We start from the raw sequence: 26164 nt of genomic DNA on the forward strand, positions 1-26164 counted from the left end.
TTAACTGCGCGCCAGTTTGGGGCTCGTGGCCACATTAAGTGCTCTTACTCAATTCATGTGACTTGACAAATTTGGAATGTGTTAGGGAAAGAGAGTTTTTCCAGCTATGAGTCAGTACATTTATGCGCTCACACACACATTTTTTTCTTTAAAAAAAGAAGTTTAGCGAGAATCATTTATGAGTATAAAGTGGAAACCTCTGGAAATTTTATTTAGACCCAGAAGGCAAGTAATATTCAAGACATTTAATAAAGGGTTTGAAACAAAATAGAATTGGGAGAAAACACAGCTAGCTGCCTTCTCCTTCTGTATTCTCAGCTACCATGTTGTACACAGGAAGATCCAAATTACATGAGTTTAATCTCATACCTCTTGAATACTCAGATTTTTGCTAAACAAGTTCAGGAAATAAAAGATGTGTAAAAGCAGGGAAGCTGAACTGGCATCTATGAAGCACTTAGATGTACCCCATGAGCAGGGAACATATCCCAAGTTCAAGAGGCTATATGGGGGGAAATGAAACAGTTTGATTCAGACAGGCTTGGGTTCAAGTCACAGCACGTCACTTTTATAATATTATTTAGTCTCCGTCATATTCCATTTTATGGATGACAAAACTGAGGGTCAGAGAAGATCAAGTGTTTTGTTTCTGGACTCAAAGCTCTTGTGTGGTAGAAATTGCATTCTAAACTGAGTCTGTCAGTCTCTAACCAAGAATATGCTATCTCCCTATGCTAAAGAAAGTGGTTTCAAATTATTGTTCCTCGGAGTGGAGTTTCCATACCAAGGAGGGAGGCAGACACACCCATTGTCAAAGATGATGTCTGCAGATCCTAACCAGGCACAGCTTTCTGGGAGACCAGTGTCCTTAGCCACTTTCTGACACTTGCCTTTGCTTCCTGCCTTTTAGGGATTATGGAGAACCTGGTTCCCCCAGGTTGATCTCCTTACTGTTGTTTATTTTAAAGAAGGAAACCACCACCCACCCAAAGGGCTTCTGTTTTCCAGTTCACTCATATCTCTTCTGTGACGGCTCACTTTCATAGACTCCCAATCTTAAGGGAGCTGTGTATTTCTCTCACAAACAGGAGCCGTAATCAAAGGTGTATTCATCCCTCTCACATCTGCCAGCAGCCGTGTTGGAGCCAGAGTTCCCTGACGCCTGGCAGGAGGAGCACAGGCCAGGTACCTGGGAGAATGTTTCCCTCAACGAATCAGATCGCCCTATGGTGGCCCTTCTAAAGATCGCAGGGTGCCTGGTGGTGCTTCTCAGATTGCTGGGGGATCTGAAAGGGGCCCGGAGGTGAAAAGGACACATCCTTCCATCTTATAAATACTTTTGAGGGCCACCATGTTCCAGGAACCGCAGACACAGAATCCAACTCTTCAGTGGCTTCCCAACACACACAGGTAAAGACAGAACTTCTTGAAAGGACTTCAAACCCTGGGAAGATCTGGCTCTGCTCTTTCTCTGGCCTTCTCGGCTCCAGCCACCCCGACAGCTGCCAGTCTCTGGGGTCCACTGTGCCCCTCCCGCCACGGCCCACACATGCCCTTCGCCGCTCATTCAGCTTTTCTTCCTCTCCCTGCCTGGTGTGCGCTGCCTGTCCTCCAGGTCTCGCTGCAATCTGCTTTATCCTCCTATGCCTCTCTGTGCAATCTTGCCACATTGCACAGTGCTTCAGTTAGCGCAATAATGTCATTGAAGTCTTTAACTCTAGCCTGACTCTAAGGCCAGGGTTCACCTAATCTCCCCATAGCCTGGCCCCTAGTCAAAGCCCCATAAAGAGTTGTTGAAAGAATGAAGAGACATCAGTGAGCAAAATAGACGCTGCCCTTGGCAAGTGACACTGTCACAAACAGAAAAAAAAAAAAAATAGATGCTGCCCTTCCCAATGCCGGACACATACATCTTCCTAGAGTGTCAGTTGTCAAATTGTACTTGACAACTTTGAGGGAGAAATATTTTGAAACAAATATGGGTCAATTCTAGAGTTGAATTCAGTATTCTCGTAAATGTCCAAGATATCAAGCTGCATCTACACACCCCAGGGCAGCTGGGAACACAGGCTCTTCTGTACTCTTGGGGAATCTCAGTTGAAGTTAGGTTGTGGCTGGAGGGAGAGATGGCCCAGTTTTCCACAACTCCAGTTACATAGCCAACACTGAAGACGCATTGTGGGGAAGAAATGGAATGATGATTCAGTCAGGCCTGAGTTCAAACCTCCATGTTGAACTTTCTACTCTTATGACTCTGGGCAACTTTTTTAATCTCGCAGGTTCAGGTTTACCATCTGTAGAATGGGTATGTGAATGCCTGCACTTCACAGTTGCTGTAAAAAAGGGAGATAAGGCTTAAGACCCACCCCAGAGCCTCCTGGAACAGAGCCATGTGCTCCGGAAGTGGTGGCTGTTGTGTGAGCAATTTTGCAGATGAGCAAATGACATATGCGTTTTATTCCATATGACCAGCATTTTCCGCCCTTCTGAATGAAAGGCTACTGTTAGGGACCAAGGTGAAATATTGCCTGGAACAAAGACAGGTCACTGAAGACTGCACTTCTGGTTTGTGGAGTGAGGACCGAGCTCGGGCCCCACGGAAGCCGCTTGTAGCTTTCCACCTTTTTTGAGCTCGACCTTGCTCTTATTTCTGGTCTGGGCTGGCTCCAGCCAGGGTTGGCTTCTCTGTCTCCCTCGTGTGCTCCCTGGCTGCACTCACGCCTCTCCCTCAGTTTGATGCTATCACCTTAGGACATCATGGCCTTTTTACTAGACCTGGAGCTTCTTACTCGTCTGCTAAATGTTTGCTGAATAAGAAGCGGAATGGGATAAACTTCGTAAGAGGGAGTGACCCTCGGGGAGGGCATTTCTCTTCTACAGGCCTTTAAAGTTGCTTCCCTGGTTCGCCCCCTTCTGGTGCCTGGCACAGGCTTAAACTAGGCCAAAAGGGAATATGCGGGGACTCATGGGGAAAATGCCACTGGCTTATTTTTCCTTATTGTGATTTTCTCCATATGACCAGTAATTTCTGGCAAAAGGAGTCCTGAGCCAGTAAGGTTGGAAATGTGTGTGCCTGTGGAGCTCAGAGGGCACTAAAAAGCCCTGTGATTCAGGTTAACTCCTTTTTTTTTCTTTCTTTCTTTTTTTTTTTTTTTTTTTTTTTGAGACAGAATCTCACTCTGTTGGCTAGGCTGGAGTGCAGTGGCACGATCTTGGCTCACTGCAACCTCCATCTCCCAGGCTCAAGCAATTCTCCTGCCTCAGCCTCCCCAGTAGCTGGGATTACAGGCATGTGCCACCACACCCAGCTAATTTTTGTATTTTTAGTAGAGACAGGATTTCACCATGTTGGCCAGGCTGGTCTCAAACTCCTGACCTCAGGTAATCTGCCCACCTTGGCCTCCCAAAGTGCTGGGATTACAGGCATGAGCCACCACGCCCAGCCCAATTCAGGTTAACTCCTAATGAGAGCCGCTGCCTTCCACGTGCTCCACTCGGCATGCACTGTGGCCTTGGATTCCCCTCCACAACCCAAGGAGGCAGCTCTGGTTAGAGCCCTGCCCAGCTGAGGAGGAAACCAAGGTCCCGGAAGAGAAGTGATTGGCATAAGGACACAGAACACGTGTGTGAGAGAAGCGGGACCAGACTTGGCCCTGCAAGACTAGCGCTCCTTCCAGCATGCTGCTTAGGATCTACTGGGGTCTAGCGGGGTGATGGTGCAGTACTGGGTTCAAGGATAAATGGAGAAAACAGAACTGATTAAGTGAGAGTCCCAGCTCTGAGAATAATTCACTGTGCAGCCCCAGCCAAGTCACTCTGCCCTTGTGTACTCCAGTTGCTGCCTAGTCAGTTGAGGATAATAATGGGTATTGTCAATAACAAGAACAGCTAACACCTGCTCACACTCTTCTAAGCACTTTATATGTATCACCTCCCTCAATCCTGGAGGGGAAGGCGGCATTAATTAGGGTAAGAGTGAGGCAGATCATTTGAGAGAGGGACTAGCATGGCTATGTGGCTGTGGAGCATGATGGGTTCAAGAAAGGAGAAGAAGGCAGTGAGCCAGGAACAGTGGGGGGATTGAAGGAGGGGAGGGGAGTGGGGAGAGATGAGCAGGCACCAGCCTCACAGAGCTACAGAGGCCATGGGGTGGGGAGCGTGATCTTTGCCCTGACACAGGTGAGGAGCCTGTTAGCTGTCCCTGTCTTGCACCCCTTCTTTATACATTGTACCTTCTCCTGCTCAGTCTGTTATTTCTTTCCCCTTTTTTATGCCATGAGTTTCTTAATGGTAGGGACTGGGTTTTATTTATTTATGTCTATCTGGTGCATAGCACAGAATCAGATATATATGGGTACCCAATGAATTATTGTTAGATATTTAATATGCTCAACATTTAATATTAACATGTTCAATGTCTAATAACTATATGTATATTTAAGTTCTATAATGACATTAGTACCTGTATCAGTCCATTTTCACGCTGCTATAAAGAACTGCCTAAGATTGGGTCATTTATAAAGGAAAAAGGTTTAATTGACTCACAGTTCAGCATGGCTGGGGAGGCCTCAGGAAATTTACAATCATGGTGGAAGGGGAAGCAAGGCATCTTCTTCACAAGGCAGCAGGAAGGAGACGCACTGAGCGAAGGGGGAAGAGCTCCTTATGAAACCATCAGATCTCGTGAGAACTCACTATCATGAGAACAGCATGGGGAAAACCACGCTCATGATTCAATTACTTCCACCTGGTCTCTCCCTTGACACATGGGGATTGTGGAGATTACAATTCAAGATGAGATTTGGGTGGGGACAGAAAGCCTAACCATATCAGTACCTAGAATGTAACTTGCATTATGCAAGCATTTCTGCTATTAAATGATACATGCATTTCTGTAAATCCTTGCATTCTGAAAAATTCAAAAATCACAGAGATTTGGGAGACAATAAGATTGCAGCGCACAATTCACAATTCATGCAACTCTTTAACAAACCACAATCCTAGTGATGATTATAGCACAGTTAAAATGGCATGCTAAATTTTGAATTAAAAATACATTAGTAACTTTAGGACCTGAGTAACCATAGGGCTATATTTTACAAACCAAAAGGGGAACTTGAAGGCAAGTGGCTAGAGAAGGTTTGAGGCAGCCGAGTTATGGAGGCAGGAGCGGACAGATCTTCATCAGAAGTTACAGGTACAAGAGCAGTTGCAGGCTTTGCTGAAATATATCAGAGAGGGCCAGGCGTGGTGGCTCACACCTGTAATCCCAGCACTTTGGGAGGCTGAGGCAAGCGGATCATGAGGTCGGAGATCGAGGCCATCCTGGTCAACATGGTGAAACCCGATCTCTACTAAAAATACAAAAATTAGCCGGGCATGGCAGTGCATGCCTGTAGTCCCAGCTACTCGGGAGGCTGAGGCAGGAAAATTGCTTGAACCCGGGAGGCGGAGGTTGCAGTGAACCGAGATCATGCCACTGCACTCCAGCCTGGAGACAGAGCAAGACTTCGTCTCAAAAAAAAAAAAAAAAAAAAAAAAGCACTATCAGAGAGGAGTGGTCTAACATGGCCTTTGCACAAATATCAGGGAGAAGTGAGCAACAAACTCTTCTAAGACAGCACATGGCCACACTGAGCCAAGAGGAAGAACGTGGAGTGAGCGGGTATCATGGACAGCATGGAGTCATCTGTTGCTTACTACACTCAGCTGTGTCAGGGATCTTTGCATCCAGCTGCTTTTACTTGGTGAAGCAAAACATTAATGTGCTGGAAACATTTGCCTGAGAGCCAATACTACTTCCACATTTTATGGACATCATTCCACTGTATATCTTAACTTAGCTGAACTGTCTTATGGAAGCAAGTGCAGTAGAACGAATGATGTCTGATATAACATAATGACTCACTGATAAGTCAAGAATGCCAGTTGTCTAGTTTACATTGAGAAAAGTACTGGTCATGCACCCTGCATGGGTTGTGGACTGTTTTCCTCTTGGTCTGTGAGTCTATTTAGTAAATTCACCTTACAAGCAGAGTGTGGAGCAAGAGCATATGGAGTTGGGAGATGCTAATTTAGAGTATCGTAAATCTATGCTGTGATGTCCCCCTCCTCATCAGGAGCAGCTAGACTATACTGGTTGTACCTCTGGGCTTGGAGTCAGAGGATAGTCACCCCAGCCTGTCTGATAACTGTGTGACCTCAGGAAAGTCAATTAACCTCTCTGTTTTCCCAACTGCAAAATAGAGCTAGTGACATGCCCCTTAAAAAGTAAGGAGCTGATTAGCTGGTGGATAAAAAGCTCTTTCTAAGCTATGAAGGACTTTGGAGAGTATTGTTCTTCTCGCAGGTCAGTGCCTGGAATACTCAGGTTAGCTTGTCTCCTGGGGCGCCTCCTCCCGCCGGATGGTTAGTTCTAAAGGGCAGTGGACAAAAGCGCTCAACTTACTGGAATCAAAATAAATTAATCACTGGGATTAACTGCAGAAGCTCGAATTCCCCTGCAGGAAGGAGGCCCAGAGGAACCTTCAACTGGGGAATTTTGCTGGCCTTTGACAAAACTGAGGAGGAGGGAAGCCTGTGGCCAGTATTCAGTGCCTCCCTCCCTGAGTGCTCTGCCCGATACCCGAGGCCACCACTCACCTCCAGGACTCCAGTCACCCACCACCCGTGGCTAGGACCCCTCCCTCAGCCACTCCCACAAAGCCAGGTCTGACTGCTCCTTCCCCCAGATAGTGCAGTGGAAGGGAACACAGGCTTTGGAACCACGTGAACGTGGCTTTGGATCAGCCCGACCACTCACCAGGTCCACAGCCATGGTGGCAAGTTGTCATTTTTGGAGCCGGTTTCCCCACGTGGAGAATGGGCTGCAACTTCCTTCCTTCCGTGATTAAGAGAATGATACACCAGCGCTTTGCAAACTTTTAACCTGCCCAGGAATCACCTGAAGGTCTTGTTAAAATACAGGCTGCTCCCATACCGTAGGGCTTGGTGGGGCCTGGGACTCTGTGTGTGCAGCAAGCTCCCAGCCGGTACGATTGCACCCTTGAATAGTAATACCCCAGGTCAGGTGTGCGAGGGGCCTGGCGCGTGGTAAGTACTCAGTCAACAGATCTGCCACCTGAAAGTTTTCTTTCCCCCAGCCAAAAGCTTCTCCTTTGAAAACAGGAATGGATGAAAAGGGAAAGCTCTGCCCACCTCAGAATTCTCAGGGAAACAAGAAAAAACAAGTTTGGCTTTCAAGGCGGGCTGGGCGTGGGGAGTGAGAACGGTGTGCCCTCCGCGGCAGCTCCCTGGCTCGGTGGCTGCTCCGTGCACATGTGCGCCGCAGGTGGCCTCTGCCCTGCGTGGTTAAACCTCTAGGGCTCAGGCCCCAACTTGCCGTGCTGTGAACACATCCTCAGAACCGGGCACATGCCTTTTTCTTGCGGCTACAGCTCTCCCGAGGAATTTTCAAAGCACACGGGGTTCGCTTGGCAGGAGTCTCCCAGGATATAAATACGCTTTGGGGGCTTTTGTTTTAAGGACTGCAGTATCTTTTCGACTTGAGGCCTGAGCACAGAGCTTTCCCCCTTCGCCCTCACCAAAATGCAACCATGAAGGGCGGCTGCCAGGAAGACTCAAGGGGACTCTGAGTGAGGTTAAAGAGAGGCCTCCCGCACCCCTACACCCGCCGATTTTGCCTTTCATTTCGCTCTTCTAGAAAGCCTGCTTCTCCACAAGCTGCTGACTCATCCAGGGCTAGGGTCTTTTTTTTTTTTTTTTCTTTTTTTCTTTCTCAGAATCGCCACAAAGCCCAGAGATTTTGAGGTTGGTTTAATGAGCAGCTCAGTCCTCACCATTTCCTTTTCATTCATCTTCCCCACCTCCATCCCAGTCCCCCATTGACTCCATCCTGCTAGAAAAGAGATGGACACCCAATTGCTCTGCCCTGCTTTTGATACTGAGTTTCTGTCCCCTGTAGGTCTGGATGTACCGACTGCTTTTGGAATAAAAAGATTCCCAGGATGTGAGCAACACGGGACCGGTGAGTACTGTCGCGTTTGGCAGTTGTGGGGCCTAGGCTGGATTTCAACAAGGGAAAGGAGAGGGATGGGAGGGGCAGGGGCAGCTGAACTCTGGAAGCTCTGAAACTGTATTTCCATGCACGTGTGCCTGGAAACAGCACAGGGCCCAGAATCTAGGTGTGAGTCCCTTGGAATCCACTGGGTTCCTGCCAATCCCTCCCCAGGAGCACTGGAGCCTGCAGGTAGCTGAACTGTCCTCCCTCTGCTCTGATGACAGCAGCCCAGACTCACCATCCAGAGGGCATGTGCTCAGAAGTGTTTCCAGTAAACCTCTAGCCAGGGCTAGGGAGATATTCTTAGAACAGAGAGGGAGCTATCTGGCTCACACCATTTGGGAAACCATGGCCCTGAGGAGACAGTGCTAAAGTGAGGCAGGAAAGCCACCTTCGCACATTTGAAAAACTGTCATGAGCAGGGCAGAGGTGGGCGGCTGTTGACTCCACCTAAGGAAACATTCCTAACAGAAGAGCTATGCAAGAGTGCAATAGGAAACTTGGGAAGTAGAGTGAGTTCCCTGTTGCTGGCAGAATTCAAGCAGAGGCTGGAGAAATGTCTGTGGGACACTTCGAAGCGGAGAGTGCAATGTTTTACAGACCCTGTTCCCTGGTGATCTAGAATGCTGTGAGGGACAGGCAGTGGGAGGAGGGAGGGAGTGTAGGGAAAGTCTGAATGAGGGAAGCTTTTGAACTCGTGCCTGCAAATGCTCAGCATTGCCTCCGTTTTAGGTGCAGGTTCTCCTGTAAAACTGTTTGGAAGCCACCAGATGAAATGACCCTCAGGTCTCTCCTACGTTGTTGCCCATTGGCTGGCTGTACCTGAGCTAATGCCAGACAATGCACATATCATAGACATGAGCCCAAACACCTGCTGTATGTGGTCCAGGGGGCAACTCTCAAAGCATGATGAGAGTTTTGCTCAGAGGCTCTGGGGAGCCTATCTCATGCCAGAACCACCAAAAGAGTTACTGGCTAGTCATGTCATCAAGGGACTCGGCCCAAGATCCAGACCACATAGACAAGAGGAAAAGGCATGGGGGAACAGGTGGCAAGACTCACCCACCCCCCCACTCCCCAGGGCCCCAGAGAAGGCAAAAGCGGGTGTGGTCCAGGCAGGTGGCTTGGCTTCAGCTTCACCTGGAATCGTGGGCTCTTGGGCAGGGGCAGTAACACATACTCCAGTGGCCAAAACCTGGCCCACTGAGCGTGAGAAAAATTGCACTCCAGACACAAATGGGGAAGTTACGCAGGAGGGACACCCGTTGCTCTTGGGAGGGTCTGAATAATGAGCACACGGGTTCCTTTGTGCTTTGTAACTGGGTCTTCTTCCCCTGGGGTCTGGGTCAGCTGCAACAGTAAATATTTACCAAGGGCCCCTGAGGGCAGGGCTCTGTGGGAGGCCAGAGATGGTGTTTTTCTTTAAGAAACTGACAGCCTGGATGAGAATCGAGTTTGACAGTGGTTGTGCACAGGCTGTATATTCAGCTGAGCCCTGTTTGCTGTCGGGGGGCTGGGGAAAGGAGGGAGAGGAGAGGACTGAACTGTGACTTGGCAAGTCTTTTTTTTTTTTTTTTTTGAGACAGAGTCTTGCTCTGTCGCCCAGGCTGGAGTGCAGTGGCGCGATCTCTGCTCACTGCAAGTTCCGCCTCCCGGGTTCATGCCATTCTCCTGCCTCAGCCTCCCGAGTAGCTGGGACTACAGGTGCCTACCACCACCCAGCTAATTTTTTGTATTTTTAGTAGAGATGGGGTTTCACCATGTTAGCCAGGATGGTCTTGATCTCCTGACCTCATGATCCGCCCGCCTCAGCCTTCCAAAGTGCTGGGATTACAGGCGTGAGCCACCGCGCCTGGCCAACTTAGCAAGTCTTTAAGCAGGACTTGAGCTTTGAGGACAGGTGCTGTGTGCTTGCATTCATAGAACCTGGCACGTAGTAGGTGCTCAGTAAATTATTGTCAAATATAGTGATGAGGAGGCAGCCCAGGGAGGCAATGTCTGTGGTTCAGAGAATGGCCCCTGGAGTCAGAATGCCAGATTCCCATCCCAGCCCTTCCACTAGCTGTGGGGCCTCAAGCGTCAGTCTCCTCCTACGATGGAGATAGTGATAGTTCGATTTAATGAGTTAATTCACATGAAGCTGCTGGGATATAGTAAGTGCTCAATAAATATTAATCCTTATTCTTATTCTGGATGTGAGACATGAACCCAGGTTAAGACCCAGTGATGGGACAGGAAAAAGTAGTGTAGGTTGGAGGACAGAGCACTGGGCTGGGAGTCAGAAGCCCTGGCATAGCTGCAGGGCAGGGTCAAGGAAGCAATCCCCACTGGTTAGCACATCCTCTAAGCTGGAGATGCTGTGGAAGGCTGTCAGGGTGGCACTGTTTTTCCTCCTGGCTCCCTCTGGTCCCTCCTGGTTGAAAGCGGAGGTGGCTCTGCTATTTATTCCTAGCTGTGGGCCTCCTGGAGAGTGGTGTGACCTCTCAGAGCACCCCTTTTTCCCAGTGAATGGGGACACCCTTACTATCCTCCTTCCCTCCTGGAAGTAGTCGTGAAGACTGAGAAACACCAGCACAAAAGAAAGATTCCATTGATACAGATGGAGAATCATTTAGGACCCCAGCTTGGGTAGTGTGGTCTCAAGCCACACAGTTCCCTGTTCCTTCCCCAGTGAGGTCTGGCTGTCTCCATGGCTGGAAGACAAACAACGTGTCACCAGATTCCCATAGTGATAATTCACTTTGCAAAAGGCACTCTCCCCCACCCCAGGATTTGGAGCATATTTCAGATAAAAATTGCATTCGCCTGAAACACTTGTCAGGTTTACATTTCTTATGTGAGTGGTAGACCTGGAGTTACAGAATGAGCTTGCTTAGTGCCCTGCCTTTGGCTCCCTCACCCCATCTCACCCAGACCTTAGTGGATAGCAGGATTGTAATGTAAGCCAAAATTGTATATGACACAAACACAGCGCCTGTGCCTAGGGGATCTAAAACTATTCTAAATTCCTTTTCCCATCAACCCCCCTGACATCTGCCAGGTGGCCACAGCCTCACTTCCAATTTGGGTGGGAAGACGGATGACATGAGGGGATCAGTTGGTCATGGCTGCCAGGGGCACTATGCTGAGAAGTGTGTCGAGGCATATCCAGGAAAGAGTATGCTGCAGTGGATTACTGATGTCTGCTGAGGAGGCAAGAAGAACTGTAGCATTCCTGCCACTTTTTGGCATCTCTAGACAAAATAATTTCTTTATTTTTTATGTTTTATTTTTGAGACAGAGTCTCGCTCTGCCACCCAGGCTGGAGTGTGGTGACACGATCTCAGCTCACTGCAACCTCCATCTCCTGGGCTTGAACAATTCTCTTGCCTCAGCTTCCCAAGTAGCTGGGATTACAGGTGCCTGCCACCATGCCCAGCTATTTTTTTTTTTTTTTTGTATTTTTAGTAGAGACAGGGTTTCACCATGTTGGCCAGGCTGGTCTCGAACCCCTGGACCTCAAGTGATCCGCCCACCTCAGCCTCCCAAGGTGCTGGGGTTACAGGCATGAGCTACTGCACCCAGCCCCTAGACAAAACAATTTCTAAGTCTACCTTCCTGCATCCTACTTTGTGGTCTTATATCAGCAACCTTGTTTTATATCAGAGGGACAAGGAGTAGTCAAACCTCATTAATCCGGACCACTTTAGGAGCAACCCAAGTGAGTGAAAAGTCTTCAGCCCAGGGTGTTTCCTGCAGGCAGGTGAGCCTTCTTACCATTCAGTCCACAGACTCAGCTCAGCCCAGCTCACCAACTGGTGCTAACGCAGGAGCCACAGGACCTGTGCTTAGCAGATCTGACCACATGGCTGAATGCACCTGACCTGTACTTTTAGGCCACTTACTCTCTTTGCATGCTTAGAAATAAATACCACTGAAACTCTAACAGAAGCAGTGTGTTTTTTGAATAGAAAAACATTCAATGGGCAGCTTTGCTTCTATTTCAAATTGCCAGGGAATTTGAATTAGAGAAACTTTGTACTAGTGGGAATAAGCTGTTTTTCCAGAGTTATATGCAGAAAATGAGACAAAATAGTCCAGAACTAGGTTTCCCCTGAGTTTCCTGATCTGTAAAATGGGGAAATAATACATCTCACAGGGTTATTTGGGAGAGTAAATGAGATAAAATGTGGAAGAGACGTAGCGTGCAAACTCGCTCACAAAAGATGGTCAAGAAATGCTATTTCTTTTCCCCCGTACCACCTCCCATCTATCTTCACACTGAAAGCATAGCTTTTTTCTTGCAATATGTTCAAGAAATGATGTTACAGATAGATTTTTTTAAAATAGCATCATACTTTTCAAATGACTCCTGTTAGTTTTTCAGAGGCTCTTCCTTTTTATTGCTGATGATCCTTCAATGGGAAATGTCCACTTAATTCTTCAGCCTGAGTTCCTCTGCTCTGGTCTTCTGGGTGGAATAGCTCCAAGGGTCCTGACACGCATGTGGACGAATGTCTTTGTGACACGATTGAGCCTTTTAGCGGGTTTCTCTAGTACAGACTGAGTCATACGGTGATTCGGCTATTCCACATCTTTCCTTCAACACAGCAAGTGTCCACACCTGAATTCCATTCCCATTGTCGGGAGATTTAGGACAGGAAGGGTGATCTAATGCCAAACTGACACCAACCATGTGTCAGAAGGATGGGCTTTACTTGTTAATAACGGGTAAGAAGTTTGCAATGAAAATCTTCTTTCATCTTTAGTCTCTGAGAATCTTCAGGAGAAAGATTAAGTTAACACTTAAAAAAAGAAAAATCAAGGCCGGGCACAGAGGCTCACACCTATAATCTCAGCACTTTGGGAGGCTGAGGCGGGAAGATCACCTGAACCCAAGAGTTTGAGACCAGCCTGGGCAGCATAGGGAGACCCTGTCTCTACAAAATATGCTTTAAAAAATAGCCAGACAAACACGGTGAAACCCCGTCTCTATTAAAAATACAAAAAATTAGCCGGGCATGGTGGCGGGCACCTGTAGTCCCAGCTACTTGGGAGGCTGAGGCAGGAGAATGGCGAGAACCCAGGAGGCGGAGCTTACAGTGAGCCGAGATCGCGCCACTGCACTCCAGCCTGGGCGGCAGAGCAAGACTCCGTCTCAAAAAAAAAAAAAAAAAAAAATAGCCAGACATGGCAGGGCTCACCTATGGTCAGGAGGCTGAGGCAGGAGGATTGCATGAGACAAGAAGATCAAGGTTGCCCTGAGCTACGATCACACTACTGCACTTCAGCCTGGGCAACAGTGAGACCCTATATTGGAAAAGAAGAAAAATCAAGACTAATGAAATCTATGCGAAGCAGGGAGAGGGACCTGCATGGCTGGAGGAGCAGCACCCCTGATCACAGAAGCTGAGACTCATTAGGACTCCTGGGTTATTGAGTGAGAGCTGGGGCTCTAAGGCAGACAACAGACAAGTGCACCTTTATTCCAGCCACCTTGAGCATCAGCCCCCAGTCCTCTCTGGCCTGCAACCTGGTGAGCTGGGCTGCACAACCCTCCTCTTCTCTCTTGTCCTCTCCCCTGAGGCCTAGAGCAGAACTTCTCCGCAGCCTGTGCTCTGCCCTTACCTGAGGAGCTACCTGCCTCCTTCCCAGGAGAAAGGGTGGCCAGTGGTCTTCCAAGGCTCCATGCGCAGGGCAGAAGGAGGAATGTAACCCTATCCCACCCTCCCATTCTCCGTAGTGTGGCTGCCCTGTGGTGTATCCCTCTCCTCATCCTTTTTTGTTTTTTTTTTTGTTTGTTTTTTGAGACAAAGTTTCGCTTTTGTCGCCCAGGCTGGAGTGCAGTGCCGCGATCTCGGCTCACTGCAACCTCCACCTCCTGGATTCAAACGATTCTCCTGCCTCAGCTTCCCAAGTACCTCTCTTCATTCTTATCCAGCCTCAGACTCTTCCCGCCTGAGGATGGAGCTGGGGGACACCGTGGGGCTGGAGAGAAGGCCTTGAGATGAGAGTGCGTGGCCAACACAGGCTCCCTCAGGGAGCTGTCGCCGGGAGGCCCAGGCAGGGGCATCAGAACTCCATGCAGGTCCTGCAGCCTCCTCTGAGGCTCTGGTCTCCTCTCAGAGCATCTGTGTATCTTACAGTTGACACATCCAATGTGAGGCAATATTGCAGAGCCATCGAGAGTGTGCACTTTGGAGCCAGACTGCTCCTCAGTTAGAATCTCAGCTCCACCTTTGCTAGTCCTGTGATTCTGGATGAGTTATCTAACTTCCATGTGCTGTGCCTTCCTCATCTATAAAATGGGTTCCCTCATACGGTAGTTAGGATGACTAAATGAGTCTGTGGAAGGTGCTTGGGGTAGTGTCCACCACAGAGTAAAAGTGTTAGTAAAAACAAAATTAATAAGTAAATGAACACAGAAGTCAGTATGTCATTGATCACTGGATTGACCTCAGCAAGATGGTAAGTTTCCTACCCACAGATTCAAAGTCTTTCATTCTGCCTGTGGGTTCAGGGAGGCTTTCAATTAGACCCTGAAGGAGGGGAAACCTGGGCAGAGGTGGCAGAGGTGGACAAAGCTTGGACGTTTGGAGGCTTTGGGGAGTCTGAGGTTGCTGGGGCAGGTAGAGCCTCATGGGGGAGCACATGGCAATTGAGATGGGCAAGGTCAATGAGGCAGACTGCAGAGGCTCTCAGGTGCCGTGCTCAGGATGGAGCTGTTTGCAGGAAGCAATGAGCGGCTTTCAGAGGTTTTTAACCAAGGGAGTGATATGATGCAACCTTGGGCTTAGAAAGGTGAGCTGGTGCCAGGCACGGTAGCTCACGCCTGTAATCCCCGCACTTTGGGAGGCCAAGGCGGGTGGATCATCTGAGGTCAGGAGTTCAAGACCAGCCTGGCCAACAAGGTGAAACCCCGTCTCCACTAAAAATAAAAAATAAAAAAAAATAGCTGGGCGTAGTGACAGGTGCCTGTAATCCCAGCTACTTGAGAGGCTGAGACATGAGAATTGCTTGAACTCAGGAAGCAGAGGTTGCAGTGAGCCAAGATCCTACCACTGCACTCCAGCCTGGGTGACAGAGCAAGTCTCTGTCTCAAAAAAAAAAAAAAAAAAAAAAGAGAAAGATGAACTGGTCAGAGTGCAGATGGCACTGCAGGTAGGAGAAGTCAAAGACAAGGAAGCAGTGAGGAGATGGTGGCTGTTCCGATGGCCCCAGAGAGAGGGAGTGACCCTCTCAACCGAGCCAGTCACAGCAGAAATGGAGTGGGGAACTCACTCCAGAGCACCAATTCAGAGAAAGAATGGACTGCATGTGAAGATAGAAAGTGAGAAACGACAGGTCCAGAGAGAGCCTCAGGTTCCTGGCTTGAGAATCTAAGAGACTGATCTTGTTAACCAAGTAGTGGACAAAAGCAGAAAAAGTGGCAGGTGGTGTCAAAGGCTCTGGAAGCGTTGCATTTGATGAACTGGTGGAGCGGGCAGGACGGGGAGCAGCATGGAGTAGCAGTTAACAGGTAGGCTCAGGAGTCCACGTGGCTTCAATTCATATCCTGGCCCAGCCAAGCACTAGCTGTGTAACCTTGGAGAGATCGTTTAACTTTCCTGAGCCTCAGTTTCCTTATCTGCATAATGAGGATTGTGTAGTGATTATTACCTACCTGATAAGGCTTTTAGGATCAGCACATGTACAGTGTTAAGAACTATGTCTGGTACTTGGAACCAACCCAAATGTCCATCAATGATAGACTGGATTAAGAAAATGTGGCACATATACACCATGGAATACTAAGCAGCCATAAAAAATGATGAGTTCATGTCCTTTGTAGGGACATGGATGAAGCTGGAAACCATCATTCTCAGCAAACTATCGCAAGGACAAAAAACCGAACACTGCATGTTCTCACTCATAGGTGGGAATTGAACAATGAGAACACTTGGACACAGGAAGGGGAACATCACACACCGGGGCCTGTTGTGGGGTGGGGGGAGTGGGGAGGGATAGCATTAGGAGATATACCTAATGTAAATGACGAGTTAATGGCTACAGCACACCAACATGGCACATGTATACATATGTAACAAACCTGCACATTGTGCACATGTACCCTAGAACTTAAAGTATAAATATATATATATATATATGCCCTTTAAATATAATAAATAAATTCCTTTCTCAGGGCAAAAAAAAAAAAAAAAAAAAAAACTATGTCTGGTACAGAGGGAGTGCTCCTAAGTGTGAGTTTCCATTACATTAGTACTAGCATTGAAACTGATTTTAGGATTAGTGTTTATCATCCCAGAGCTGTCCGACATGGGCCTGGAGCACAGAAACAAGCTCAGGAAGGGATAGATGTATTGGGAATCAATAGTACATACAGGCTGGTGATTACCAACCTATAGATGTGTTCCTAAGGAGGAGGAAATGGGCATCACCCGGGTTCTTTTCAAAGCGTATCATCCTACCCAACTGCACTATGGCCCTGACCCTGGCCCCTGCAGTCCTGCTGTCCTATGAAAAATCAGCATAGGCAGGTATCACCATGACCAATGGGAATGTGCCGCATCCTTCAGGTCTGCGGGCGAAGAAAAAAGATGCACAGACAGCTGATGGAGGTGACAGGTGAACCTATGGGGTGACTGAACTCACTCAGGGACAGCTCAGAGATAGAAGACTGCTGGGCTGAAGACAGAACCCTGAGGCAGCATCAGCATTTAAGATGCAGGATCCAAAGCGGTAGCTCCATCAGTTCACAGAGCTACAACTGCCCCATGTGCCACTCGTATGAAATTCACTTTGCCCTCATGGACTAGACATGAAAACCCCGTTGTAGGCATTTGGTCCATCTACAGATTCAGGGGCAAGTTCAAACCAGGCCCCATTCAGTAGCACAAGAGGCTTCCTTTGCCTCTTCCTCCACTATTAGGAGTGGACTCAGTGTGGCTAAGCTAAACCAAAGAGATGAAGAAAGAAGTGAGAGAGGCCACTTCATCCTTCTCTGTAGTCCAGCTAAAACTTTGCCCTAAGTGCCCTGGCCTAACCCCCCGTTCCGTGATATTTCAGAGCTCAGTTTCTTGGCCAAGGAAATGAAAACACCTATAACTCGTAGATACCAATACTTAAGTTGGTATTTGATTATATTAGTCAGACTTTTGGTTACAAGATGGAAATCCAATTCAAATTGACATAAGTGTAAAACAAAAAGGCGGTTCGTTCGTGTAATTGAAAAGTCTGAGCTGGCCTGGCTTTGCGCCCAGCTGGATCTAAGCAATGTCTGCAGGCGTCGTGTCTCTCCATCTCTCGGCTCAGCTTTCTTCTGTGTGGGATTTACTCAGACAGGTTTCCCCCACCGACAGCCAGCAGCTTTTCTCAGCAACCCCCGTAGAAAGAAGGCTGTGCTTCCACAGTGCTCCCAGCAAATGCCCTGGAATTGAGAAACTCAGGTCACCTGTCTATCCCCAAGCCAACTGCTGGAGCCAAAGGGTGCACGGTGCCAACTGGCCAGGCCTGTGTCACGCACTCCCACCGGCCATTATGGGACCACATGGACCAAGAATGGGTGGTGAGGAAATTGGGGAGAGGGAAGAAACCAAAGCCGAATTACCATATGTAAGTCCTGCACTGCCTTAAAAGCCTAGTCGTTAAGAAAAAGGAGTGACCGGGGCGGTAATTCTCAGAGCAGACTCAGTGGGGAGCACTGAACCTGGAGCTGGCCTTTGTGGTCCAGAACACATGTGAGAGTGAAGGCTAGGCAGTGGAATATTTCCACAGAAGTGATATTCCACATGCAGGTCCCCCTCTGTAGCATGCTAACCCCACGTGCAGAAGTGTCATCTCCCCCGGGGGCTTGGGCAGTGTCCTCTGTATGCTTCCACTTCTCTCCACTCCCCTGCAGCCCCTGAGCTGGTGCCTGTCCATACCTGGCCCCTGTGCAGCACTCAGTAGATGGTCACTGGTTGAGCAGTGTCAGAGCGGGCATGCAGAGAAGGGCCCCTCGTCCTGTGGCCGGTGCAGGACGCCATCTTTGCTTCAGGTGATGCTCCCACTCTGGTGAGTTCTCTGGTTTATATTGCAGACAACAATGTATTTGATCTAATGGCTGCTATAACATATTCCCACAAACTTAGGCTTAACACCAGTTTATTATCTTATGGTACTAGAGGTCATAGTCCGAAATGGGTCTCACTGAGCTGAAGGTGACAAAGTATTGACAAAGTGTACTCCTTCCTGGAAGGTCTCAGGGAGAATCCATCTTCTTGCTTCCCAGCTTCTAGAGGCCTCCCGAATTGCTTAGCTCAGGGCCCCCTTCCATCTTCCAAGCCAGCAATGGATGGTTGAGTTTTTCTCATGCTGCAGAACATGAGAACATGCAGTTTCTCAGACTCTGACGTTCATTGGCTTCCTACATCTTTAAAGGACTCTTATGATTACCTTGTGCCTACCCTGATAATCCAGAATAATCTGTTTATCCTAAGGTCAGATGATTAGCAACCTTAATTCCATCTGCAATCTTGTCCGTTTTAGACTAGTCAAGTGCAGTTCTGAGAAGGGGGAAAGAGTAGACAAGGAGTTGAATCTGTAACTGACTGTGAACCATGTGTTGAGATCACTGACTACCTCCATCTGCAATATTCATTCCTCTTTGCCATTTAACATAAAATATTCACAGGTTCCAGGGATTAGGGCACAGGCATCTTTGGGGGTCCATTACTCTGCCTACCACAGCATTGTTACAATCATCAGTTCTAATATTCATCCAGCACTCACTCAATACCATTTGCTAAGTCCTTGACAAGAGTTTTGCTCTTGGCACCCAGACTGGAGTGCCAATCTCAGCTGGAGTGCACAATCTCAGCTTACTGCAACTTCCGCCTCCTGGGGTTCAAGCAATTCTCCTGCCTCAGCTTCCTGAGTAACTGGGATTACAGGCATGCACCACCATGCCCAGGTAATTTTGTATTTTTAGTAGAGACGGGGTTTCACCACGATGGCCAGGCTGGTCTCGAACTGCTGACCTCAAGTGATCCGCCCACCTCGGCCTCCCAAAGTGCTGGGATTACAGGAGTGAGCCACCGTGCCCGGCCATTGAATCTCCATAACCACCAAGAGGTACAGTAAACATCCCTATTTTACCACTGAGAAAACAGAGGCACCTAAAAGTCAATTATCTCCAAGATAATATCCACAGACCCAGTAAACAGTAGATCATAGTTCTGCCAGACCATAAAGTCTGAGCTTCTAGACAGTCAGCTGATAGAGGGTGTCAGGAGATTCAGAATAGAAGAAAATGGAGATTCTTTTCTACATTAGCAGTGGGGCATGGGGCAGTGGGGATGTTCTCAGGTGCCAGACCACCTGGGTTTATGTCCCAGCTCTATCCCTTACTAGCAACGTGACCTTGGGCAGGTCACCCCACCTCTGTATGCCTCCCTTTCCTTGACTGTAAAATGAGCAGACAAGGCTATAGTGAATCACCATGGCTGGTTTTATTTTTATTTTTAAAGTCAAACAAATTCCTGGATCCAGATTTCTCTTTTTTATGCTTATCTTCAACCTGCTTTTAGAGGAAGGAAAACTCATATATATATATATATATATATATATATATATATATATATATATCTCCTTTTACTTTTCCTTCCTTTTCTCCTGTCTTTTCTCAGAAGACAGCAGGGCAGGGACCAGCCAACTATGCCTGTCTCTGTGTGGCCTGTGGGCTAAGAATGGTATTGTATTTTTAAAGGGTTGTAAAAAACAAAACAAAGAAGAACAATATGCAACCGAGGTTGCATGTGGCCCACAAAGCCTAAGATATTTACTGTCTGGCCCTTGACTGAAAAAGTTTGCTGACCTCAGAAACAACACAGGCAGTAGTGTCAACCACACCTGGGGTTGGGTGCTGTACTAGATGATCAGGACTCAACTGGACCTTTGGGTCATGAAAGCACCTTGGGGCCTTCCCACAGTGGTGACTTTCATAAGATTTTTAGCAACAGCAGCAGCGCCGGTAGCAACAGCAGGTGCGGTAGTAGTAGACGTGGTAGTTGGAATTTACTGAGCATCATCTGCTTTAATCCCCTCAACAATCCTCTGCGATAAGCATGCCTATGAGCCCCCTTTTACACATGTGGAAACAGAAGCTGCCTGGGGGAGCGGGTCCCCCGCCCGTGGTTACACAGTGAGATGGGACAGAACCAGGATTGGAACGTAGGCAGCCTGACTCTGAATTTTTCTACATTGCCTCCCTATCATTGCCATCAGCTCTCCCTTCAGGCAAGATAAATCTTTGCCTTCCCTTGTTTTCTTCCCTGACCCCTTTTCCCTAATTCTCTGGCAAAATTCATTTCCACTGTAAAAGGGCAACTGAAAAATAGAAGAGCTTTCAAAACAGCTCTGACACAGACATCTATAATTTGGGTTTTGGCATCCATCCATCCATCCCATTCATCCATCCATCCCTCCACCCACCCATCCATCCATCCACCTACCCATCCACCCACCCATCCCTCCATCCCTCCACCCACCTACCCAATCATCCATCCATCCCATCCATTCACCCCTCCCTTGATCCCTCCCTCCCTCCATCCATCCATCACAACACAGCACCAGGGACTCATAAGAGCCCACATCTTTGACACTGACAACCGGGGCAAACCCCAAGTGCCTGGGTCCTCCAAATTCATTGTTGCCAGGAAGCACAGAGGGAAGCTCATTAAATAGTACCAAGTACTTGATTAATATGCTGCAATTTGGGCAGCACCAGACTATTTCAGCACCCCCTCCCCTTACCCCGTTACCATGACAATATTATTTTAACAAACAGCTCCTTAATATTAAATGAAAATTATGCTCCTGACAGACAAGCAGAAGAGCAGCTGAACTACAAAGGGCTTAGAGGGTCCGCCAGGACATTTTTGCATGAAGCCATCAGTTTCCCCTGATCCCTGGATGCCATTTGTTGCCAAAAAATGCAAGTGTTCTGGAGGCTGGGAGCCAACGTGATGCCAGGCCTTGGTTACAAGCAGCAATTGAGGGTTGTCACTTTTTTAATGCAGAATGTCACAACGGCTCCACGAGGACGGGGTAGCGTGATAGCATTATTAAACACTCCTTTGTACACCGATCTGCTAGTTTCACCCCTGCTCGCCTGAGGCTGCTGAAAGCCTTGTTTGCTTCCCGTCTTGAATCGAGTTGGATTGTAAGACTGAGTGTAGAGAGCCCTTGCCTGTGTGCACCAGGGTGAGAAGAAGCCCATCTTTCCTCTGCAAGGAGCCATCTGTCCCACCCAGTCAATTCAGCAACAAGCAGTTGCAGGGATTGGGGGACCCAAGCCTCTGCCCTCAAGGGGGGTGAATGTCAAGAGAGAAAAGACTAAGGATATATAGGCCACTCTATGGTAACCTCCGTCAGTATGTTGGTGGGTTTATGTGCCAGGCACCGTGCTAAGCACTTGAAAGCAAAAATTAAGGACACATCCGAGATCCCCAATGGCAAAGATGAGTGAATAACTATAGTAAAGTGGAGAGAGGATGGCAATGGCAGTGGGTGACCTATTAGCTGTGTGACCTTGGGTAACTTACTTAACCTCTCTGTGCCTCAATTTTCTCATCCACAAATTGGGGATAATAACACTATCTACCTTAACTATTGCCATGAGGTTTAAAATGAAATAAACACATAAGAAGCACTAGAACAGTACTTAAAATACTTAAAACAGTGGGCACATGGTAAGCAGTAAATAAATGCTAGCTAGGACTGCAAGTTCCCATGGTACCATGCATACAATTATAATAATGGCTAACATGTAGTAAGTGCTTACTCCATCCCAGGCACTATGTGAAGTGTTGGAGTTGTGCTACATCATTTAATCTTCATAGGCAACCCTGTGAGATAGGTACTATATCATCATTGTTATCCTCACCTTGCAAATGAGGAAACTGAGGCTCTGTGGGTTTGCGGAACTTGTCCTAGGTCCTGAGGCTGGGAAGAGGGGATTTGAATCCAGCTTCATCTGGATTTGCTGCCTCATCAAAACACGAACTACAGTATCACAAAAAGCACACAAATGGTGGTACTCCAGGAACACGGGGACCTCGCTGGGGAGGCCTGTCCCGGGGAAGTGGCTGCAGGTGACTTGAAGGCTGATGCATTTTCATGGACTGAGAGGATGGGACTGGAAAGTGGAAGAGGAATTCTAAGAAGGAGGACTTGGGGGAGCTAAGACCTGGAGGAGGGGAACTATGGGCTGCGTTTGGAGAAGGAAGCACGATCTGGTTTGATTGACTCTTCAATAGGCAGATTCTTGGTACCAAGTGGGAGCTTGTCTTAAACAAATATGACCTATTTATTTAAAATATACATTGGATTTTTATTTAAAATAAATAGATTGGAAGAGGAAGAGTGAGACATAAGTGGGAGAGCAAAGCTTGTAGAGATTTCCGTTCCCTCCTATCAGGATTTCACTGGGTGGACTAATATGAGAATGTCGGTAAAAGTTCTGTGTGTGTGTGTGTGTGTATAAAATAAAAACATTTCTTGCCAGTACCTCCAAAAGCAAAGATAGAGGCAAAGAAAGGAAGGCTTGAACAGTGTAGCAAAATACAGTCAAAGCCATGGTATGTTACATTTAAAAATACATGTGTGTGTTTGTGTGTGTATGTATATCAGCTATTTATTGCTACAATAGTGCTTCATGACAACTGCCCACAAACCTCAGTGGTGAACAAGAAGAAACACTTATTTAGCATGAAAGTCTACAGGGTTCAGTTGATCTCAGTTTGGGTTGGGACTGCTCACATACCTAGGTCAGTGAGGGGGTCCTGCTAATCTCAGCTGGAGTCAGCCATATCTTAGGGGGTTTTCTGGATGCTGGCTGATCTAAGATGACCTCTATTGGGATGACAGGGGTGAGTTGACAAAGCTTCGCACATCATTCATCCTCCAGCAGTCTCACCCAGGCATGATTTCATGGGAGTGGCAGAGGAGCGAGGGTGCTTTTGCAGAAAGGTACAAGAGCTTTTTCAGGTCTTGGCTTGCATCACATCCTTATTATCCAATGAACCAAAGCAAGTGACATGGCTGAGAGTCCCTGTAGGAGGTGCAGGGAGTGTGGGGACTGTACAAGGTGACATGTCAAAAGGCAGGAATACAGGGAACAGTAAAGCACTGGGACTGTTATTACAACCAGTAACTTGTTTCTAGAAGTCTGCTTGATGAAACCTTCAAGCCACATGGAGGAGTCCTCAAAGATGTGCTTGAGATATTCATATAATTTCTTCTGCTCTAAGAACCATGAGGTGAACTTGACCTCAAAGTGAGACCTTGACATGGGGCATTTAAGTCAGTATCTGTGTCTTCCACCCCACACCTGATCCCTGACCCAAAATGTCCACAGAGACTAATAGAACCCATCATTAGAGGAATGGGGACCTACTGCACTCTTCGTAGTGCCAGGGTTGGATGTGTTGCTTCTCCTAAGCTGTTTCCCTGCAGGGCAGCACAGCACTGCCTCGGAACTCAAGGTTAGCCTCGTGCCTCTCGGCAGAATCTGTTACTCAAGGATTCCTGAAAGGCAGTCTGCCTAGAAATGGAGGTCAAATGAAAGAAAGGCCTAAGGTTTTTTTTTGTCTTGTTTTGTTTTGGGTTTTTTTTGAGACAGAGTCTCGCTCTGTCACCAGGCTGGAGTGCAGTGGCGCGATCTTGGCTCACTGCAACCTCTGCCTCCCAGGTTCAAGCGATTCTCCTGCCTCAGCCTCCCGAGTAGCTAGGATAACAGACACATGCCCCCACGCCCAGCTAACTTTTGTGTTTTTAGTAGAGATGGGGTTTCACCATGTTGGCCAGGATGGTCTCAATCTCTTGACCTCGTGATCCACCCACCTTGGCCTCCCAAAGTGCTGGGATTATAGGTATGAGCCACAGCACCGGGCTGGTTTTTTTTTTTTAATTCTGCATCATTTTTTTCATATAACCCAATACTTTGAGTTTATTTCATACTTGATATCTTCCACAACAAGGACTAGCATTATTCCCATTTCACAGATGAAGAAAGTGAGGCCCAGTTATGTGACTTTCTCAGAGTGGCAAAGGCAGATGTTACCCCAGCCCTATTTCTACCTCTGCCACCACCAATCTCTAACTCAGCCCTCGGGCCACGTTCCCACACACTCTTAAGACTGTGTTCAAATCCTAATTCTGTTTCCTGCCAACATGTGGCCTTGGATATATCACTTGCCCTTTCTGAGCTTCTGGAGAACATCTTGCCTTCATGATAGTGTTGTTATGAGGACTAAATTTAAGGACTAGGATTCTTGAGTGCTGCCCTGCGGTTCAGAATGTACCTAGAACTCTCTCATTTAATCCTTAAACCAACACTGAGAGAGGTTCTATTGTTACCTTTTTTTTTTTTTTTTTAGATGGAGCCTCGCTCTGTTGTCCAGGCTAGAGTACAGTGGTGTGATCTCAGCTCACTGCAACCTCCACCTCCCGGGTTCAAGTGATTCGTCTACCTCAGCCTCCCGAGTACCTGGGATTACAGGTGCCGCCACCACACCTGGCTAATTTTTTTGTATTTTTAGTAGAGATGGGGTTTCGCTATGTTGGCCAGGCTGGTCTCAAACTTGTGACCTCAGGTGATCCACCCGCCTCAGCCTCCCACAGTGCTGGGATTACAGGCATGAGCCACTGCACCCAGCTGTTATCTCATTTTTATAGGTAGGAACCTGAGGCTGGTGACACGGAGTGACTCCCAGAGGACCCACCATGGTGGGGCTGGGACTCAGAGGCAAGCTGTCTGGTCCAGACCCTGTGCACTCTGCCCTCTCCCCTCTTTCCTGTGAAAAGGCCCAGCAAGGACACTGGAAATACTCCCTACCCTTGTCCCTTTGGAACCTTGAGATAGAGATGCTCATGAGGGGCTGGGCACAGTGGCTCATGCCTGTAATACCAACACTTCAGGAGGCCAAGGCAGGTAGATCACCTGAGGTCAGGAGTTCGAGACCAGCCTGGGCAACATGGTGAAATCCCATTTCTACTAAAAATACAAAAATTAGCCAGGCACGGTTGTGCACACCTGTAATCCCAGCTATTCAGGAGGCAGAGGCAGGAAAATCACTTGAACCCAGGAGGCTGAGGTTGCAGTGAGCCAAGATCATGCCACTACACTCCAGCTTGGGCAACAGAGTGAGACTCCACCTCAAAAAAAAAAAAAAAAAGAGAGAGAGTGAGAGATGCTCATGAGTGAGAACATGCCACAGTGGAAGTCCAGGTAACACCCTGGACATTACCCTAAAGAGAAGCTAAAACAGATGCTGCCCAATCGCCCGATCACTTTGACAATAGGAAGTCAAGTTAGAGAACCCTGATTTCATGTCCCAAGAAACCACAGGAGAAAAGAAACCCACCCAGGGTTTCAGTGCAGTAAACCTAAGTGACTGAGAAAGCAGTGGCATCATCTCTCCAAGTCCCAACACTTGATTAACGCCCATTGACCTACGTGACTGAGTGCCTGATGCGGATGTGATATCGCTGACAGATCATTTGCTGGGAATGTGAGCGTGGCTGCAGGATCCGTGCGGGAGCACTCGGGTCCTCCTCCCTCATCCTGAGGCATCAGTACCTATAAAACCCCTCTAAGCACCTTGACATTGGAGCCTTTTAACTCCTGGAGGGAGGTCATAGTGAAGATGAGAGTCTGTATTTTACAGATAACCAAACTAAGGAGGTAAAGTCTGATACTAATTAAAGCTCTGTTTCTTTGCCTTTGATCAAAATCTTAGGTTCATATTTGTGGCCCACCATTTACCATCTGTGAGACTTTGGGCCAAGTTATTGACTTCTCTGTGCCTCCATTTTATCCTCTGTAAAATGGGGATAATTGTATTTACCTCTTAGAGTTGTTTTGAGAATTAAATGTGTTAATCCATATTGTTGCGCTTAGAACAATATCTGGAGTAAACATAGGAACCGTTTGGTAAATATTACCTATTTAACATTAATGTGTGCATTTTAATCATACGTAGAGATGAAGTAGAATTTGATAAATTTAGTTTGGGGCATGGGGGTGAAACCACAAAAGGCATCTCATGCTGACAACATTTACGGGTCCATTGGAATAGATGACTT

The 26164-nt window shown here is 47.7% G+C and overlaps 1 protein-coding gene across 2 annotated transcripts in view; it reads left to right on the forward strand.

Moving 5' to 3' along the window:
- Positions 1-26164, forward strand: part of ZHX2 (zinc fingers and homeoboxes 2) — a 193819-nt gene that overhangs the window by 74070 nt on the left and 93585 nt on the right. For both annotated transcript variants that reach the window (XM_034966543.3, XM_063606886.1), the window contains exon 2: positions 7964-8026. The gene's annotated coding sequence lies outside the window, so the exon portion shown is untranslated. The remainder of the gene's footprint in view (positions 1-7963; positions 8027-26164) is intronic.

Source organism: Pan paniscus, chromosome 7 (genome assembly GCF_029289425.2).
Source record: "Pan paniscus chromosome 7, NHGRI_mPanPan1-v2.0_pri, whole genome shotgun sequence".
Classification (NCBI taxonomy): Eukaryota; Metazoa; Chordata; class Mammalia; order Primates; family Hominidae; genus Pan; species Pan paniscus.